The following is an 18,130-nucleotide window of genomic DNA, read 5'->3' as shown; positions in this document are numbered from 1 at the left end:
CCAACTGCAGCGTTTCAATTAATGCTCTCAGTGTAACATGTTAGCATCTAAAAACTCACAGAGACAAGTTTGCTATATTGACAAAACTACTGGGAATTGAATTGTATTTATTTTTTAACCTTTTATTAACTATATGTGGTCCTTCCCGAAACTGTTACCCCAAAGAAGGCACACAATTGTATAGAATGTCTGTATGTAGTGGCATTACATTTTTTTCTTCACTTGAAGACACCTAAATGCACATGTGCACAAAGCCAGCTCTATGAATATGTATTACATGTTTTACATGGGTTGAAATAGAAGATCTTGAGTGGTCTGCTATAGAGCTCTGACTTCAACCCTACTGAACACGTTTGAGACGATCTGGAATGCTGACGGTACCTGAGGCCCCTTCACCATACATCAGTACCTGACATGACCAATGACCTTCTGGCTGAATGAGTATACATTTTTATAACCACACTCCAAAATCTAGTAGAACATTATCCCAGTGGAGGTTATTATAACAGCATATGTGGAATGGCATGTTCAGAAAACACATACTAATCTTATGGTCAGGTGTCCACAAACTTTTCTCTATATAGTGTATAGCATTTATGCCACATAACTGATACGTGTAACTATTTATTCAAGGGTTTTACTGAAGATAGTTCACTGAGGTTTAACGCAATTAAGAACAGGAACTTGTTTTGTTGGCATATCACAGCATTAAACATAAGCACATTACATGCTGTTCTTCAATAATAAAAGAATTTATGAGACAAAAAAGGGGAAGGAATAAAATACCTCAGAACATTGCAAAATAATCAACTCCAGGATACCCACAAAGTGTTTTATTACTCACTTGTTAAATATAACAGAGTCACATTAGCTTTTCAAACTAGTTTTTGTGTTCATTTTCAGCCAGTTTGCTAGTTAGCCTATCAAACTGAAAGCAGGCTATTTGCAAGCTGACAAAAATCAGGATTACTTAAAATAACACCCAGGCCACAAGAAGTCAAAAAGGATATACACTAAATCATAACTAATAAATGTTTTGCATGGGCATAACGCACAGCCCAAACTCAGAGCTAATTGTTCTTATTGGGTTTATGCTAACTTGTGTTTCCTTCCTGTAACTCATTTCCTTCCTGGACAGTCTGTATTTTTGGTCAAGATACCTTTACACACAAAAGTTCATATGTTAATGTATATTTCCTGCACATTCTCCAACACTCTGATATTTGCTCCATCTTAAATAAGATAGAATTCACTTCCTGGATGTTTCCTCTGGATGCTAATTCAGGGTGCAGAAAAAAAAAAATCTGTTTGCTGTGATAAGTTGCAAATCTTTGTATGGCTATATCTTGCTTCATGTTAAAATTCCTGTGACATACCACCTAACCTAAAAAATTTGTAGATCATATGTGTTTTTTATAAAAAACTTTCATTTCAGTTCATTTCAATAGCTTTGAATAAATGCTATTAAATAACTTTTGTGATTTGAAAATGTATTTAGTGGAAAAACCAAATCACCCTTCATCCCCCCAACCTCCTACCCCTTAAAGCGCCATTTAATCAAAAATGTCCAGACTGCCACTTGGCTAATCTAGCATGGCGCTAGTCCAAAAATTGAGTGTTAAGTGGAGTGCATGCCATGACTAGCTCAATCTAGAATGGGCTGAACTGATAACGGGTCTCCACTGACAAATTCCTCTCCAGACAAACATGAGGTGTGTTCCAGGCTGGAGTCAATGCGGAAAATAATGGTAATAAAAAAAAACAAATTCAAATTTAATTGTGGGTTTGCAATACTTTGCAATATCTTAGACCTTGGATGGATGAGATACTGTCAAAATTGTTATCGAAAACTTTCAGTCAGTGCCGTCTCTCCTGCCAAACACCTCACCCAGTTCACACAATCACCTGCCCTTTAGAACTAATCCAAGACAGCATTCTTGGAGGCAGTGTGTTGGGTTGGAGAACCCCATGCTGCTGAGGGAATTGCTTTGTCTGAACAGTTTGGCTCTACAGCAGCTGTATACACTTGGTAGTTGTAGAAGCTGCAGCCAAACAACAAATAAAGACCTTCTTTGTCTTCTTTATTATAGTCGCAGAGGAAAATGTCAGCGGGTGGGCTTTTTTTAAGATCAGTATTGAAACCCATAATTAGGTTCAGGTCTTTCAAGGGAAAAACTTTAATGCTTGAATTGTAATTGGATTTTAGTATTTAGATTTTCAAAAAATCTGAGTTTTAAAGCGAAATCACCATGTCCATGGGTTTCAGAAACAGAAGAAAGGATTATTACCACCTAATTATGTAAAAAGGTTAAATAAAGGACCACATGATATCATTTGCTCTAAGTTTGGGCACATTTTTTGCTAACCGTATTATGCTATCCATAGACAACAATATCTAACAGAAAAGCGCTAACAATTTGTGTATCAATGTCTCAAACATATCTTTGCCATAATGGCTCCTGCGCTATTGGATCCAGTTCAGTAGGATGTAAAGACAATAGATTATTGATAAAGCCCTTTTTTTTTTTGCTTTGGGATTTTCATGTGTTCTCCAAACCATGACCTAAGCCCAGAATCTTTTTTATTTGAAATTGAGTTTCATGCTGAATTTGGTTTGTTTTCAGAAAGTTAGTCCATTTGTGTGTTTTAATGTTTTCAAATGTGTTTTAAAGAATTCAGACTCCTTGTGGTGCTAACCTAATCATTTGTCATGATCCTCTCCAAAAAAATTCAGGCAATTCAATATGGCCGCTAATGAACAATAAATAGCTATATATTCTTAATCAAAAGTACCTTCCATATAAATAACTATCTTCTTTGGTTTCTATTAGCTCACAAGACAAAGGCATATGGATTGCAAGGTTATATTTCACATTTAACAAATGTAAACACCAATAAAAGTGAATACTTCACTATTCAGTGCACTGCATCTTTTAAGCATCTCCTATAGCACTATAACGAACAAAATCTTAAAATTATAAACGCTGTGACTACAAAGCAAATGCGGGCTGTTTGGAACAAAAATAGTTTCATTGAAGAGGTAATATAAGGTCCAAATTTAGGATAATTGGGGTGGAAAGGATTATTTTTAGGGTTCCCACCCTCTGCCTCCATGTGGCCACGCTCCTAAATGTAGAAAAAAATCTACAAATACACATTGTTTTGGTTGTTTGCTGCTGTTTTGTTTAGCTTAATTTATCCTATTAATCCGACTAGTTTAAGTAAAGGAATATTTACAATTTACTATCATTAATCCCTTCAGTCTCACCTTGTCTCAGAAACTTCATTGAAGATCGCAGCAGGCAGCCATTGTTTATTTACACACCAACATTATGCACTGGTGACATGTCAATTAATCTGGGTAATCATTAGCGTCAATACGGTTGAGAATTCTAACCTAAACACAAACTGATGCTTTCTTTATATAAGGCGACAGCAGGATATCATGCAGATTTCCATATCCCATCTGTCTGTCACATTGATGGACAGGTGCGGGGAAGGATTCGGGAGGGGTGTATTTGAAACAACAAGGGAAAAAAAACAGATCTGAGAAAGCAGGAAAATCTGATTAACATGCACGCCACTAGGCTGAGACGTCTGACTGCGAGCTGCAAATATGACTTGTGCACTATTTGCATTCAGCCAGTCTCCATCGGTTTGTACGCGACTGATGCCACTGTCTGATCAGACGTCCGCTCGGGACGTCATATAGTGCGCTTGGTCCTGGGCAGAGGCATAGATTTTTGACAAACAACACCATGGTATCACAGACCGGGTGGGAGAAAAAAACAAACTCATACACATGCGATGTAGAGAAGAGAGAGCAGCAAACTAAAAATAGCACAAGCCTTGTTAAATATTTTAGGCACTCGCCTGGCAAGAGGGAGCATTTCCCACCCAAAAAAACTTCTAAACAAACACGGAGAATGCTGAAACCGGCACTGAAAAACTTAAAAAAAGCTTAAAAGCATTTGTTGTCGCTGCATTGTGTGACTTTTCTGCAAAGCCCTGGAGATTCAGGTATAAATCCTCAGAGTCAACTTTTAGCCCCCCAAAAAAGTGAAAAAATAAATAAATAAACCTCAACTTCCTGCCTGTGGTTCCAGGTTTAAACCCTAAAATCCAAGGTTTACAATTTAGCTAATGCTAGCTTTACAATCAAGGTAATGCTAGCATGAAGTTTAAGTTACTGATAGAAAAGGCCAGATGTTTTAAGGACCATTTATTTCCAGACAATCTGTCACATGTGAAGACCCATGGTGCTGTATCAAAGTTCACCTAATGAGTACTCTATTCTAAAGTAAGTACTTTTTTGGGAGGGGGTGAGTTGACCATCCGCAACAATCTTTTATAATAGACAGGGAGACAGAAGCCTTGATTGGGACTTGATCAAAGCATACTGAAGGCTGCTTGGAGCCTGTATGATAAGTAAGATCAAGGAAACCAGGGTCATAAAGGCAAACAAATATCTCTATATATTATTCTCTTCTGTCCTCTTAATCTTAAGAGGACATCAAGACTAGAACAAAAAGGTCAAAATCGCAAGCGCATACAGCCCTCTCTTATTATATCGGTTATAATATTATAAGCTATTATATTATTATATATTATATTAAGCTTTAATGTATAATCGCATAATATGTGGTCGGTTGACTCATTTCACACCCAGCTATCTTTTTATGTCAACTATGTGAGGCAAAAAATTTCTCAGCCTCAGATCATTATGGGGGCACGTTCATGTTGTTTATATTTGGAGAGCACTGATAAGTTGGAGGAGCTTAAGTACTGGTTGTTAATAGCGCTTCCGTGGCTGCTTTTGCACAGTTTTTGGCATGGTCAGAAAACGCTCTGGAGTGCTGTTTTTTGGGTGGAGATCAATGCGTTTTTACTGTGTTATCAATGCGAGCCTGGAAAAGAGCACATGCAATAAAAGGATTGTCCATCCTCAAGCCATTAAGATTCTTTTAAGCTTAAATTGCTGGGGTATTAAAAAAAATGTTTCGAGATTTATAAAATGCAATATAACTACTTTATCTCTGCTTGTCAACCAAGGTACATCTTGAAAACATGGACATGTTGCTAACCTATAGTACTTTATGTGCTCAACCTTAATAAGTTCTGACATCATCATTGCTAGCAGGGAACAGGATTTGCTCCAAAATTAAATGTTTGAAATGAACATAAACACATATCAATAGAAAATAAATCTTAAGAATTTAAATTTTATAACAGCTGCGAAAGCAAGAGGTGAAAACATTGATGCGAGTACAAGCAAGTGTTCAGATATAAAGATCGAAAGACAAGCATAGACCAAGGTCATTAAAATTTATGTGTGCTGCTGCATGTTACATTTACAGCATCCAGAGTAGCTGCCTGGTCAGGTTAAAATGGTTTAAATTAGAATAAAATTTTTACTATATATATATATATATATATATATATATATATATATATATATATATATATATATATATATATATATATATATATATATATATATATATATATATATATATTGTGTATATTGTGGGAATCGGAATCAAACGATTCGTTAGAAAATTTTACAAGCCGTTAAAAATTAGTAAACAGAATAAAAAAAAAAGTCCAATTATGAACTCAAGTGATGTAGCTGAGGCTGAGGAACTGCAGTTCTTATTTCTTCTGCAGGCACAGTTAACGGTATAATTGATAAGAAAAATATCTGGAGAACAAAACTGTTAAAACAGTGTCAACATTTTCCACTCTGAAAAGCTACTGTAGCTAAAGGTTTTCTGACACATCAGATGGTCTTGAGAAGCTGTAACATTAGGATACATGACTGCAGTCTATCAAAATGTACATTTTGTCTAATATTTAACAGACAAGCAAAACCCATCACTGCATGTTGTCAACCTCACTGATGTCATTGCAGAGGCACTGTTGATGATACCAAAATATCTTCTTCCAATGCAGATCCGACTTAAAAAAACGTCATTTTTTTACACCCTCTAGGAGGAAGCAGTTCAGCCTAATCAATTCATTTCTGAGGAAACTTCCCAGGTAATACTCATGATTAGCTTGTATTAGAATGTGATAAGTGGATATGAGAGATTCAGGTAGAGCGACTGCTATGAGAGAAGACGATAATATCTTCAAATATGAGTCTGCAGACCTGTCTCCTCCGTAATTCATCGTGACATCACGTCCTCGTAATAACAAAGAAATCTGCCAGGTTATTACTACCACAATGGACATGTGGATTCAAAAAGATGAAGATGAGGAGAGATGTATTTCCTTGCCTGATAAAGATAGGCATAGCTACAAAATTTTTGCATTAGTTCACTGAACATTTTGGGAGAGGTGAGATGATTTTTTTTGGAGGAAAAAAAAAATCTCTCTTTTGGAACGTTCCCATTTTTCATCCATACATTATGGATTTTCATATATCTGGATTGTGCCTATATCCACTCAGTGGATCTAATGCTAGTCAGCATTTTGTCATGATGGATAGTCTCTTGGGTGCTTGAGATTGGTGATTTGGTATGTGAAACGGACCTGATCAGTCAGAAGTGCTTCAGTTTGAAGATTTCCCCCAGTGAAGTCCTTTTTTCACTTCTGCATCCTGCTACTGCTGCATCTTGGCAGTACAAATGAGTCAAGTTATTGGCATTTCTAATAGCCTTTAGAGATGCATGTGTCACTCTCTGGTCAAGGTAATTTATAGAATCCCTTCACTCTTAGCTTCTGCACTCAACTCTGTCTTTCAATCTCTCTCACCCCCTGTTCTTGCAAGATCTCTGGCCAGTTCTCATTATTGAAATAGGCCCCTCTCGCTTCCTTTTTTTCTCTCTCCATCGCTCTGTCTCTCCTTATTAGATCTGCGATTTCAGAAGCGCATTAAGATATTAAATCCAGGAAGGGAATGGCTGCTGCTACCCGACTTGGCAGGATACTGACTCCTACCATTCCCCTCCCTTTCTTTCTTTATCTCTCTAGCTCTCTTGACTATTCCCCTACCAAATTCACCCAGAATCCATTCGAGACGGAATGACAGAAAGATCAGGCATCTCTCACTGTCTTGGCCCATAGATGGTCACACAAAGCCGTCCCTTGTGAGCAAGGGAATGACGGGAAGAGGCTAACACAGTGGACGCTCTGTCATCGCTCGGATCCCGCTGATGTGTCACTGAATGAAGACGTGCATGCATGCGCCCACACAGCCTCGGCACCACTGGAGCATTCTTCGTGACATGTGAGCATCTATTATGGCTGTTCGTTAGGCTATGCAGCTTTGCCAACGAATAGAAGAATGTCTTTTTTGTGCTAGTCTTGTCACTGGGTCTCCCTTGTGACAAAGAGAGATGAGACGTTCAGTTGGAGCTGCTTTTGCACTTATGAAACATTATGTTTTCAAATGGGACCATCAAGCCTCAATGGGGAAGGAATAAACTTCGAAAATAACTGTACCCTATAAAAAGCTTGAGGAAATTTGCTAAAGGTTCATTTATAAATATCCAAAGCATATTTCTCCATTTGCAGTTTGACCCAATTTTTACCAATTTAATTAAATATAGAAATGATCAACTTTTTCCCTTTTCCAAAGTTGTAAGAAAAGTCATGACTTTAAATCCCAGCAACATTGCCACTGCTAGGGCCTTGACCACGCCACTTAACCATCAACTGCTCATTGTATAACTCTTATTGATGTGTAACGGATAATTGCTCTAGATAAGGGTGTCTGTCAAATGATGTAAATGTATTTGAGTTCCTAGAAGGTCATCAAATCTGAGGGGGTCCTAAAACTGACTACCAAGAAAACCCTTAAAGGGGCCCTCACTGGACCTGGAAAATACAGAGGTGGCATTCTCATGAGAGATTTACACAACACTTGACTAACAGAGGCTATTTTTTGACACATGGTGTAGGAATCAATACTCCTGGGGACTTTTTATAAGAATAAATTTGCCTGAATCCCTGTTTGTGACAGTCTCCTGTTTTCTGAACTGAACAGAAACTACACCATGAAGAGTTGGCATTTATATCCAGGTAGTATGACCAAATAACTTCCAAATGGACATATTTGAAAGAAATCTGAGTGGGGAGGTGCTGAGCAGGACAATACTGAGCAAGACAGAAAATGGTGTCCCAATTGTACAATCCTTTAAGGCTCAGCTTGATATAATTGTGAAGTCATTCCTGAATAGTGGGAAAAAAAGCTTTCCCCAGGATAACCCACTTTGGAAAAGCCAAACTTAGTCTCATCTGGTATCGTTACGTTTAAAGTTTTGGTTAGCAATGAGAATGGTTTGCATGCAGTTAATTTGATTACTCAAATAATTGCTGGGCTTCAGGCCTGCTTTGGGCTGGTTTGGTGCTTGGATCTCCATGGATAAAACAAGCCTAGACTAATGGCTGTGTTTGGCACATGTGCATCTACTCAATATCATCACTGATCATATCATGTAAGAAGCCAGAGCATGAGGACTTACACAAATATAATAATGGATCCAGGACACATCTGGTGCCATCAGTTGTCTATGTACAAAGATCGTACAGTCTCTACCAGCTCTGACGAATGAGCTCTGTCTCTTTCACTGTTCCCTCTAGTCAGTTATTAACCCACAACCCCCCCTCAATTCCCCCCCTTCAATCTGATGGAAGATCTCTGCTCTCTTCCAACAGACTCCTCTTTTCCTTTGAGAATACCAAGTGCATTAAAATGAGTGCCCCCCCAGCTCTATTCATTTGCCTCCAGCAGCAGAAAGCCCGAAGGTCCTCTGCCTTCCGCCTCTCTGACACTTACTCTTTCCGGCACTAATGTTGATACAGAAAAAGATACACAAAGCAAAAGCTTTAAAAACCATGGGACCGATGCAGGTCTAGAAATCAGGTACGCGCTTTGCTTTTTGCAAACATTGTTGTAAAGGGTGGGAGGATACCAGCACTCATGAACACGGCTTTTCTGGAAAATTCTCCCGCTGGCTGCATTGTACGACGGCTTGGGTTTATACTGCAGGAAATAGAGGGATGAGTCAGACACGCCATGTCAGCTCGGTGGTCCTCGACTGAAATGGAACAGGCAGCCGTTCTGTTTGGCAGAACAGGTGTTTGATACACATGTCAGATCAATTATATCGTGAAAACCTCCTGGCTTCAATAGCTGCCTTTTTTTAATTAGCTGTCACTTGTCCAGTAAAAGTTTGTACTTGACAGACTGAGTGGATAGAATAGAAAAAAGATATATACATTCTACAAATATATATCAGTCTAAAACCTATTGAACTTTGGTAAGTTCTTAAGAGTAGTATGTTCACATAAACCAATATTTGAGGGAAAAACATTTAGGATGATGTAATATCATGATGAATTGTCCTGATGCACCTTTTTGCAATATCAAGAAGGATCAATATAATAAATACAAAGAATTTTGTACTGAATCTTAAATAATGTAGCATGGTAAAACTTTATACACTTTAATTTTCCCAATAAAATGAATACACTTCCACCACATTATAAACCCATGCCTCTATTTAAACTTTGAAATGTGAAAGAATCACTCAGCCATAAAGGGCAGATTTGGTTCTGGAAAACTCCAGTAGCAAAAAAAGAAAAAACAAACAAAAATTAATTAAAAAAATTACACTGATATATATTAGGGGTGTAACGGTACACATATTCATAACGCAATCATTCGGGTACAGTTCTTCCGGTTCGGTGCACACAGATTTGTTTTGCACCTGCATGAAAACGCTAAAGAATCCATAGTATTCTATGTATTCTTTCACGTTTTATGTCTAGCTTCAAGAATTTCTTATAAAACAAGCAAATCCTGTCAAAAATGAAAAAATTAAGGATGGAAGGAATGAATGAATAGATCATATCTTCAGAAAATTAAATATTAAATGTAAAACACACACACACACACACACACTGTACATACTATATATATATATATATATATATATATATATATATATATATATATTTAACCAAACAGGGATTTTATTAGAAATTGTTTTAAAACTTTAAACTGTTAAAATCTTTATACATTTTTTTTTTCTTTTTACACCCCAAAACGTTATACCCCGATATAAGCCATTAAACACTGAAATAAAAAGCAAACCATACAGTAATGAATATATCAATGCTACCATTCAATGTATTCCCGAAATCTGAGAGAGTGTCAAAGGCAATAGTGGTGAGTGTGTGTGTGTGTATGAGTGAGTGAGTGAGCATAGGTGAGAGAAGAACACTATGACACTGTTAGCAAGTGGATATGAGTGGCAAACAACAGGCACGAAGAGAACACGCTCTAAGTTTAGACCTGGTCTCCAGACAAAAGTACAAATCACAGAGTTAAATCAGGAACTGGCTGATAATCCTCAATGCCACTGCATGCTTTTAAAAACATTAATCTGCCAATCCGTTGCTAGTTTAAATATTGATATGACCAAATATGACCAAATATGACTGGAACCAATTTATTCATAAATCATTTGCGGGGGTTTCATGTGAGCAATTCAGCATTCTAATAATAATAATAAAAATAATCGGAATTTGTTTGGACAAGCGTTTCTATCTTACAAGCGTGTGCAAAATAAAATAAAGTAAGTAATAATTTAAAAAATCACTATTGTGAACTGTACTTTGTTATATAGAAAGAGTTTCAACTGAAATTGTATGTTTATTCCTAATGCCCTAAAAATATATATATAAAAAAAAATTTACGCTCAGTTGTGACGCTCAGATAGTTTATTATTAATAATAATAATAATAATAATAATAATAATAATAATGAATAATCTTTATTTAATATAGATCCTTTAAAAAATACACCTCGAAACACTTTCCAAGCATAATGAAATGAAATAAAATTAAAATACAAAAAATTATTTAATTAAATTGATTAATAAATGAATAAAATAAATGAATAAAATATTGCTATTGCCATGAAAGAAGAAAGAAAGTAAGAAAGAAAGAAAGAAAGAAAGAAAGAAAGAAAGAAAGAAAGAAAGAAAGAAAAATACTGCGATGAAAGAAAGCGATCCAACCCAAAATCCATAAATTAAAACAAACACAATTTGCCATTCAAGCAAGACAAAAGAAAATGTTCGTGCATTACAGTGTGTGTCTGTTGTAGCTGGTGTGCCGCAATGGCTGAAATGCATTACTGGAAAATGTGTCATTTCATCATCGTCAACTCTCATTGAGCTTTGCCTTATATGGAAATTTGTGGGCGTTGTTAACTGCAAATTGCCTCGATACACTTTGAATTAAGCGTTTGGTATTTATCAACATACAGTATGCAGGCGCGAATAAAACCAACGATCCCAAAACATGTACAACTGACAGATTTTTGGTCTGGCTTGGCCTACAACAACCACTTAGTAGTGCACATTGCCTAGAAATGAGGTCCCTGCTTATTCATCTGCTCACACAAAGGTCACAATGTCCAGCGTGTACACAATGGCTCACAGAGTAAACCTGCTGCCGAGACAAACAAAAAATCAGGAATGTTCCATCTGTCAACGAAATGTAACACAGACTCATATCTATAAAAGACATCCGTTAAAAAGAAAATCACACACACACACAAACCCTAATCTATTTCAGCAAGAGGAAGCATCGTATGGGGAAGTCTTGGTGTCAAACTCGCACATCGAAATTCTGTTTTTTGCAATGACTCATTTGCGTGTCTTTGTATTTACCCAACTGTGTTGTATAATTTGACTTTTTACGCATCAGATTGTTGTAAGTTGACTGTATAATTAGGTCTATACAGTTTTCAAAGCCCATTGCAATGTTCAGATCGTTGTAAATTAGTGTGCAGTGAGTGATTTGTGCTCTGTCTGATGATAATTGTTGTGCTGGGAAGCTCGCTCTATGTTCAAGTTCGGGGAGCATATCAAATCCAATCATTTTTATCAAAAAGAAGAAGACAAGCACTGGCCTCTTTGTTATCATTTTTTGGTGTATGGCTGCTATACATGTTTGCATGCCTTTCATACTGTTCTTGAAGTTTTATGTTGATTAATCAGGGGGCAAATTAATGCATGACTTAATGTTGTGATGAATTTTTCATTCATATAATGCAGGAAATATTGAGATGATGAAATCTTGCCTATTTTTTGTCTGCATCATGTAAAAAAAAAAGGCAAACCGAGCTTCAGTGCTATCTTAAGAATCAGGGTTGACAGTGATCTTTTAAGATCAATGTGTTTTTATGGTGCTTTTGGGAAAGTCTGGTTAATGAAATACAATCATTTCTGGTAGATGTGTCGAGGTTAAAGAGAGACATGACATGCCTTCCAGTCACACTAAAGCTATAGAACGCAATCTGTACATTTATAGGTTTTCTAGTCCAGGAAGTCACGTTGCTAAACCCAAGATTCTGGACACTGATGCCACAATTAAGGGAAATGATCAGTGTATTTACAATTACTCTTTCCGATATCACAGTACTTCTTGCTATGCTCAGCTTTGAATGACTTCCATTCGTCTATGAGTCAAGCAGTTTACCTCCGGAACCAAAAATAAGTCGAATAAAGAGACTTCCTTATCAGAATCAGGGGAATTCAGATTGTAGACCTAGACAAACTGCTGTTTCACAAGAATTGGGGGAAGATGAAGACACAAACATGTCTTACCCAGAGCCATAAGAAGAGCTTATGTGCTCTTGATGAATGTGATAACTGCTAGACAGTGCTGTGCTTACTGTGACTCGACCAGAAATCACTAAAACTCGAAACAAACACAAAGCAGACATACAGTAACCTGGAGTATACTCTGGTCTCAGTATACATACTCTGACATTAATGGATTAGTCTAGCGGTCCCCAACCTTTTTTTGCGCAACGGATCGGTTTAATGACAGACAATATTTTCACGGACCGGGCTTTAAGGTGTGGCGGATAAATATAACAAAATAAAATGATATGACCGGCATAAAAACTGATATTTTCTAAATATAATGATAAACGTGAATCCACTGTGTTGTTTTTGGTTCATTTTGCTAGCTTGGGGGTTTCGATTTAGCGGTAATGTATTATGTGTTAGCGGCGGGGCAGCCCCTTTAAGAAGGTAGCAGATGTAGGTTAGACATGTGACCGAGGCATCTTGACATGCATCAAGAGTGAGTCATATACAGATGTGGCGGAGAGAATCCAGTAATTTTCCAAAATAAAACATCGTTCAGAATCAGATAATAAATCAAACAAAATGTAAGTTATGTATTCTTTCTGTGAGGCCCAGGACCAATTGACTCACAGACCGGTGCCGGTCCGCGGACCGGGGGTTGGGGATCACTGCATAAGATGAGCTGTATTAGCTTAAACTAGACCTGTGTTAATAATCAGTTAACTATGTAGCAATGAGTGGGTGAAACGAAGTTAGTTATATTTAAGACAATATTTATACTTCTTGTTTTAAAGCAATTTTCTAACATGAACACTTTTCTATATATTAAATAACATCGGTGCACTTGTTGTCTATTGTTACATATGATGTCCTGTTACCACATTGATTCCTTTACCATCTTTTCTTTTTAATCTCTGAAAATTCTAAGTCGTCCATCATGCAGACTTTCCCATTTTGGCACTCACAGTATTTGACTTCGATGACCAAAGAACTTTTCATCACAGAAAACTTCTCAATCACACTTACGCATGTGTTAGTCCACCATATGTATTTGCTGTTACTATAGAAACAATATCTTATTAAAACGAGCACATCAACATAACCCTGTCATTGGTTTCAATATTTTTTAAATTTGAATAGAAAATCTATCAACACTTTGACCAATCACGATTTAAGAATGTGATAAGTCTATTTAAATATTAGCATAATGGACATTTAAAATCATTGTCTTTTACTAACAAGCTGAAAGAAGGTTACCTACAGTAGGTAGAGGGATTGTAAGAAAATTGTTTCTGAGAAAATGTTTTTTAACTCCTTTAATCTCATTTTAGGGTATATCTACAATGTTTGTGCCTTTGGAAATATAAATCTACCTGAATAATACCTTCTGACAATGGATCTTGTTTAAAAAAAATATATATATATGTATTAGCTAAATATTTAAATATGCTTAGCCTTACATCCTTAATTATATAAAAAAAAACAATCCTGTGTTTTGTGAAAGAAACGTGTTCCTTAAGTGAAGAGTTACACTTCTTTTAATCTGACACGGCTTTTAATCTGATGCCGGAGCTAATGTGATTTGCTACACCTTCGCTACCTGATTGCAACAGCATGTCTTTTGAAAGTATGAGCTTCTGCTGATCCAAATAATGAGCAGTGATGTTCAGAGACATTTTGAGGCTACTTTCATGCATCGTTCTTAGCAGTCTTCGTGTACTGGGAGGATAAAGATGCAAAATAACGCAGCTCTGGGGAAACATGATAAAAAAAATACAATTTAACAGCAAATCTAACCCTGATCCAGACTCTCAAAAGCTCTCAGTCCTCTGTCTACAACATGACCCAGGATGAATCTGCAATCATAATATTTAATTGAAACTGCAACTGGAGTCAAAGCAACAATAAGAGCAGTTATCTTAAAAAAATTACCCCTGCTGAAAAATGCTGTTTACACAAAGTGCCTTTTCTTCCTTAATGCTAGTGGGACGTCACTGTCTCATGATTAGCCTGTTTAGATACACACTGCATCTTTATAGTGTTATCTTTTTTTTTCTTTAGATGCATGCATGAATTAACAAATGTAGTAAAACCAATGGAGTAAAGCTAATGTGTTAAATAGCTGTGGCTACCAAGAAGCAAAACAACATGCTATCTAAATCATTTCACTAGTTTCAAAATGGTGTCTAAAAAACGGAGTACACTTGGCTAATGTTTTATTATTTAATATAAGTAATACTTGCTAAGCTGTTTTGATTGTATATATTGTTAAAGCTAGACTGGGTGTGGGCTTGCTTTCATTAGCTGCCATTTTAAAGCTATATACATTATTGATCTCCATTAGTCTGCTAATTACACGTAAAAGCCTCTGGAAAACAGAGGCCAAAATCATTCTATTCTAAACTATTTGGTCTCTTTAGCAGTAACAATGTCCTCAAGGAAACTGTACATAATTACACAAGCTAGCTAATAGCTAGCACAAACTTTGTTCATATGTAAACAGGTTAATCATTAAAACAACGTTAACGGCTGTATAAGATTTCAAGCTTCACGTATGAAAGCCGATCCACGTCAACATTTCAGACTGACATCCTCAGTCTAGATAAAGCAAGAAGACGCAATGAAAACGCAATTTAATGCTCTGTTAAACACAGTGATATGTTTACTACGGCTCCACCGAAAATACGCGTTTAGCTTGATTAAAAAAGTGGCTGATATGAGAGTTTCCTGCGTGTCTCTGTAATTATGCAATAGCAAGGCCTCCGAGCCGAATATGCTGACCAACATTAACATTACAAGACCCTTCAGATTGCTTAAATGAGTGTATACACAAAAATAAAAGTGCTGATTCAACGTTGCTAATCGGTTTTGGTACAAATCAGTGTGCTTGTGTTGACAGTGAGGGTGGAGTCTGGGTAATCAATTTTAGAAGCAGTGTGGCGTAATCCAATTAAGTGACCAGGATCAAGATGATAAGTAATGCACCCGTGACCAGCTGTCCAACTGGGACATATATTGAGGGTTGAGTCTGTGATGGACCATTAACACTGACAGAAGAACAAACAAAGCTTTCAAGTCTCAACTACAGTATTATGTGGCTGGGTTATTAGCAATGACTAGGATATTAGTTAAAGAAGCCTAGTGGACGCATGTAAAATACTTCATACAAACAATATGAAGTGAACAGACCATGTCTGAAATTGTAGCGCATTTAATTTTGTGGATTTGCGCCAAAGCAACGATGAAACTAAGATGTAGTGCGACGTATTTACATGAGGTTTTTTCGAAGAATCTTATCAGGAAGGTGGTTCAAATCACTAGCTATTAGTAACCTATTTACAACACTAACTTTGTTTGGATGCTTCCTAATTTGACCAATTTGAAAAAAAGGTGGTTATACGTGGTGGCTAATCAGTTGTGCTTCACAATTATTTTTTTTTCTTGCTTTAGTGATTAATTAAAGCAACCCATTGTTATATACCTATCTGTAATTAGGTCTTCAGACATAATGTACCACTCTCTCTCTCCTTTTTTTCTCACACACACACACACACTTTTGTCTAACTATCCTTGTGACGACCTTCCTCTGACATACTCATCACAGCTAATTAAAGCTATTCATACACTTCAGTCTAAACCTACAATTAAACCTCAGCAACCAGCAATGAAAATGTTTGGCTCGTATTTCGCTCATTTATTTAATTAAAAAATCAAAGCCTCCATTTTTTGTTTAAAAAAGAAATCCTCATAAGGACCAGTTAAAAGCTAGACAAGGTCAAAACTGTCTGATATTCCTATTCTCATTCCTATACACACACACAAACGCATACATACACTAATACCGAGGGACGATTTATGAACACCTCCGTTTAAATCGTTCAACCTGATGAGAAGAAACAGTGAGTTAAATCACGAACTTTGTGATGACAAATTGATTATTTTTGTACCTTCTGAACATTTCAACATCACTCAATAATAAATGCTTACTCCATATTGCTTATCAGTTTTGCTTTGCCTTAGTGATTAATTGAACAACCCATGGAGCATGATCTAATTAGATGTTCAGAAATAATGCTCCTTTCTCTCTCTCTCTCTCTCTCTCTCTCTCTCTCTCTCACACACACACACACACACACACACAGCTGTTTTGCTGCAAATTTGAAGCACTTTCTAATGGAGTTGAATTCTCCAGGCTGTTTAAATCAGTTAATTGCAATGCATTGTGTTGTTTGTTTGTGCATCTACTGATAATCAGGTTTGCTTGTGGCCAAGTTGTGGAGCATAATGTAAGTTGTGTAGTGACGATGAATGCAATGCGTCGTCTATGTGTGTATATTTGAAAGCGAAGAATTTGCGTAAAAGTGTTAGGTTAACACTGATAAGTTAACATGCGTAATGATCCAGTTATCAATGAGAAATGAAAGAAAACAGTGCATGCATTATTGTTGGAAACAAACGCTAATAAGAGAATGCAACACTGTAAATAAGAGTTCGTTTGGAACAGCTCGCTGCTCCAAATCTACCCGGTTGAGCGCGTGCTCTTTGTGCCGCATGCGCGCAGGAGGAGGGGGAACGACTAAAATCGCAGCTCGCGCTCCAGGCAGCCTGGCGTGGGCTTCATGTGTGCACTCCGCACCCGGTGCATGCCATGATTGAGGATGTTGGTCCCTGCGTGGGTTTTGAAGCGACACATCCCTTTAACCTGTTAAGAGAAAATACCTTTTTTTTTTTTTTGCGCACGCGGAAACATCTGTGCGGTCACGCCGAAGTCTCGCGCTTCAAAGTTAAGCATCAAGATGCAATAAAAGGGTTCACCTTACGGAAGTCTAACACGTTTTGCGTTGATCGGTTTCAGTGCTCGGGGTTGAGGAACAGAGGAAAGGAAAGGAAGAGAGGAAAGGAGGAGAGGAGAGAAGGAGGGATAGGTTGCGCTCTTACCTGGGTTTTTTTTTTTTTTTTGCGGAGTGGCACGCGCGCGGATCAAACAAAGCCGGAATTAGGTGCAATATTCCTGTCCGGTGTCCACATTGTCAGCGCCAGGATTGGACTGTAGAGGAAGAAAATCCCTGATGTGTGAGAGAGAGAGAGAGACTGTGAAACAATAAGGGAGAGAGAGAGAGAGAGAGAGAGAGAGAGGGAGGAGGAGGAGAGGGAGGGGAGGAGAGATAGAGAAAGGGAGAGAGAAGAAGGAGGGGGAGCTAGAGAAAGACAGAATGCACCCTGTCCAAATGCACAGACAAATGAAGGGTTTAGTGATAATACACTCTGGATAGTGCCTTTATTTACTACATTTATATATATATATATATATATATATATATATATATATATATATGCATGCAAATATACATACATACATGCATGCATATACTTTTCATTACTAACCTCAGCTTAGCATTCCATATTTTTATTCTATTCTATTCCTATCCACAGCTTTTTCCACTTGGTTTCCAGTACACTTACCTAAAAACCCTTATTTCCATCCTTAACACTGCCTTAACAACCATACCAATTCA

At 37.1% G+C, this 18,130-nt stretch overlaps 1 protein-coding gene across 5 annotated transcripts in view; it reads right to left on the bottom strand.

Moving 5' to 3' along the window:
- pcbp4 (poly(rC) binding protein 4) overlaps positions 1 to 17,720 on the bottom strand; it is a 90,888-nt gene extending 73,168 nt beyond the window's left edge. For 3 of the 5 annotated variants that reach the window (XM_046874928.1, XM_046874929.1, XM_046874930.1), the window contains exon 1: positions 17,553 to 17,719. The gene's annotated coding sequence lies outside the window, so the exon portion shown is untranslated. Of the gene's footprint in view, positions 1 to 17,552 lie in introns of all 5 variants that reach the window. The other 2 variants (XM_046874931.1, XM_046874932.1) reach the window with 1 other exon arrangement.
- Positions 17,721 to 18,130: the final 410 nt, after the last annotated feature.

This window comes from Silurus meridionalis, chromosome 19 (assembly GCF_014805685.1).
Source record: "Silurus meridionalis isolate SWU-2019-XX chromosome 19, ASM1480568v1, whole genome shotgun sequence".
Classification (NCBI taxonomy): domain Eukaryota; kingdom Metazoa; phylum Chordata; class Actinopteri; order Siluriformes; family Siluridae; genus Silurus; species Silurus meridionalis.
The sequence above is the reverse complement of the archived record's forward strand: the minus strand, read 5'-3'. Positions and strand labels throughout refer to the sequence as shown.